This window comes from Pteropus vampyrus, unplaced genomic scaffold (genome assembly GCF_000151845.1).
Source record: "Pteropus vampyrus isolate Shadow unplaced genomic scaffold, Pvam_2.0 Scaffold323, whole genome shotgun sequence".
Classification (NCBI taxonomy): domain Eukaryota; kingdom Metazoa; phylum Chordata; class Mammalia; order Chiroptera; family Pteropodidae; genus Pteropus; species Pteropus vampyrus.
The window spans coordinates 1,384,091-1,387,795 of NW_011889104.1; positions in this window are offsets into that span (position 1 = coordinate 1,384,091).

Below are 3,705 nucleotides of genomic sequence, written 5' to 3' on the forward strand. Positions count from 1 at the left end.
AGAGCAAGCAGCTTTCCAGTTGAAGTGGGGAGAGTCGCTCTGGCCAGAGCGCATTGTGGGGAGTGATGATGATAGGGGAGGCGAGCCATCCACATGCTGGGACCTGGTGCCTGTGGCTTGGGCTGAGTGTTGCTGAAATGTAGGCTGGGAAGATGGGCAGAACCTTGAGAGAAGCTTGGATTTTGTCCGGGAGGGCTGGGTGGAACTTGGATTTTAAGCCTAGCTCCCAAGGCCAACACAGGACCCACCAGCTACTCCCAGGGCTTCGGCTCATCCTAGCTCATTCTTGGCGCCCCTTACCCCTAGCCTTCCGCTTGGCACTGCCCTGGAGTCAGCGTTGGCGCTCTGGCTCCAAGGTTGGCCTGACCTGTCCCTTCCCATGGCTACTTGTCTCCTTCACTCACGGTCACTCAGGTGGGCAGGCCTGGGCGGCTGTGGGCCCAGTTCACAAAGCAGGGCCGGCGAAGGCGACTTGGTCTGAGTTCTCCACTTATGCAAAAACACTTCCAGCACTCAATATATGCAGCTGTGTGTTGGTACTCAGGAGAGGAAATGAGTACATGGGATTTAGAAGAAGCACCCTGACCTTGTAAAGTCATGGTGTTGGTGGAGAGACTAGATGTCACAAATAAAAGCTAGCACTTGAAGACTGCTTCCCACAGAGTGACAGGAAGGAGACTGCCTGGCTCCCGGCTCTATGGGGATATTGACGGATGCTCTGGCTGGTGATTTCGGGGAAGAACTGGAAGTAGCTCTTGACAGGTGCAGTTCAGGGATGCCACCAACTCAACTTGTCCCTTTAACCCTTCCTTCTCCTCGGTGACCACACCAGACCTCAGAGCTATTGTCACTTGTGTTCTGGGAGAGGCACGCTGAGGTTCCTATTCGTTATTTATATCTCAGAGGGAGCTGGAGGTTCAGAGCCAGGCAGGAAACGTGATTGGATGCAGTGCGTAGCCCCCTGTGGGGCCTGCATAGGGCTGCTGGGGAGGGGCTGGGAGATGTGAGCAGGTCAGTATGGTCCAGGCAGAGGAGATGGCCACACATAGGCCTGAAGGAAACCCCGAATGTAGCTGTGTGTGTGTGTTAGTGCACGCATGTATGTGTGGGCTCATGAGAATGCACACGTGCACGTGTGTGTATGGTGTACGTGTGTTCATGTGCACATACATGAACCTGTATCTACATGTGGACATGTGTGCTGTGTATGCACAAGTGTCTGTGTCCGCATGTATGCTGTGTGTGTACACAAATCTGTGCTCACCTGTGTGCACATGTGCACTGTGTGTGTTCATTGGAGTCTAGGTATGCATGTGTGCTCTGTGAGTGCATAGGTATCTGGGTGTGCATGTATGCTGTGTGTGTGCATTGGTGTCTGTGTCCGCGTGTGTGCTGTGTGTGTGTCACATGCTGGCATGTGAGGTATTTGATGGCATTTCCAGTTGGACTTCATTTATGGGTGAGTACAAGTGTTCACATCTGTCATCGGTCCCTGCCCGCCCGGAGCCCTGAGGCCAGGGGCCTGTAATGTGGCCTGTAGCCTGCAGGTGGTGGCAACGATCAGCTTCTTTGGCTGTCTGGGGCTGAGCTGTTGGAGCAAGGACACTGAAGCCCCTTGTTTAGTGTCACTGGCATCAGCCCTGTGCCCCAAGTCCCTGCCTCACTCTCAGAAGATGCTCCCTTCTCAGACCCCTTCCTTCCTCAGCAGCTTCCTAGGGCCCTGAGCAAGAGCGGTGGGCCCTGCTTCCAGGACCTCGAGCCTGGGCTGGAAGAAACTTGAACACAGGCTCGTATGTCCTGTGCGTTTGTCACGTGCTTGACCGTGGCATTGCACTGAGTGAGTCTTCTGCTCCTGCTCTCATCCCCTTCAAGCTGGGGATGCCTGGCCCAGGCTCTGGTCATAGCAGGTGGGGACAAAGGACACTGGAGTGAGGCTCTTCCACACGGGATGTTTCTGAGGCCCAAGGACAGAGACCAGTGCAGGTTGTGTGGCCCATCTCTCCAAGCATGCAGCAGGCTTGCCCTGGAAGGCAGTTCCAGGGCATGTCAGTGGGTTTACGTAGAAGGTGAGAAATTGTGCTGGTTACTTTCATGTGTCGACTGGACTGGGCTGAGGGAACATGGATTGCTGACACCTGAGATCCCTGGGTGTGTCTGCTGGAGACTAGATGTGACTCAGTGACTGAGGGAAGAGACTCCTTCCCAGGGCAGGGGGCCTCAGCCAACCCCGCGGGGCCCCACAAGACAAAGAGTGGAGGAAGGGACAAAGAGTGTGCTGTCTTTTCTTGTTCTGAAACACCAGCACCCTGGTTCTGGGGCCTTTGGGTGCAGACCTATACCCGTGGCGCCCAGGAAACCCCCAAGTGATTCTGGGGGGCCCCAGGACCCCCATGTGCTGAACTTCCCCTCCTCTGTGGTCAGCCCCATGGACATCCAATGCCGATCAGTGCACATGACCCTCGTATATGTTTTTCCATGACGAAATGGGAATCGCTAAAACAGGAAGCTGCCAATCAAAACATAACACTCCAACCAAAACATGTGCCACGGATGCTACCAATGTGTCACTCTATACTGGGCTCGTTAGTCAGGGGAGATCATGGAAAGTCACCCTCATGGAGAGCTGTGCAACGCCCCCACCCCCACCCACATGGAGACGCAGGAAGGCTGGTGCTGAGAGCTCACCAGGGCTCAGCTCGCTGGCAAGATTGTCCTCTGATGACCTTCGCGGATGGCACTTTCTAGGCTGGCAGACCACTTCACCATAATGGCCGCTGCCTGAATGGATCTTTGCAGGAGAGTGGGGTGTGAGCGGGCCCAGCTGGCTGCAGACAGACACTTCACCTCATCACTATCTTGTCTGCACCCCAACTGTGGGCCACAGAAGCCAAGAGCTATTTTCACTCCAAAGCACGCACAAACTGGCTCAGACCTGCGGGACCATCCTCCCGCCCGCATGCTGGTCCCTGCCCAGCTGGGGCACCTCCCACATTTTGATGTCATAGAGAGAATACCCATGTGACGTTGTCAGGACCGTTGGCAGTAAAGGACTCAGTGCTGAAAAGCCCACATTGCTAATGACTGTCCAGCTGATGAGGGTAAAACCAGGCAAGGGAGTCTTTGGCGAGTCACTCCAGGGGGCACAAGTACTTGGAGCCAGGGAGACGAGGAAGGGGCAGAGGGACAGGAGTGGCTCTGGGAAGGTTTCAGGCTACTAGAAGTTCAGTCCTCCTTGGGAGCAGCACGGGGTTCCCATCGGTGACTTCGAGCAGGGATGTGGCATGTGTGTGTACCTCAGAACACAGTGCTTCTGGCTGCTGTCTGGAGAGAGGAGGGGCAAGGCCTCCTTGGGGCTCCCACTCTGGCCACTCCCACCGAGCCCTGAGGAGAGTGAGCTGTCTGAATGGGGGAACTAAGGCATGGCACAGAGGTGGGCTGGTAACGGTTAGGTCCAAGAGGGCCCTATCCCTACCCCTGTAGTGTGGGAACCAGACTCCTCCCTTACTTTTCTTTGTGAACTGGACCTTGCATCTGAGTTGGTAACACTACATGCTCACCACCTGCTTCACTAGACTTTCTTTCCTTCCCTGCCAATTTCCCCACCTAAAATATTCCCACCAAAAAAGCCCGCTTCAAGTCTCATATAAGTTTCATGTCCCCTGGCACTCAGGGCTGACGCCATCTTCGACTCAGCCAGGCTGTCAC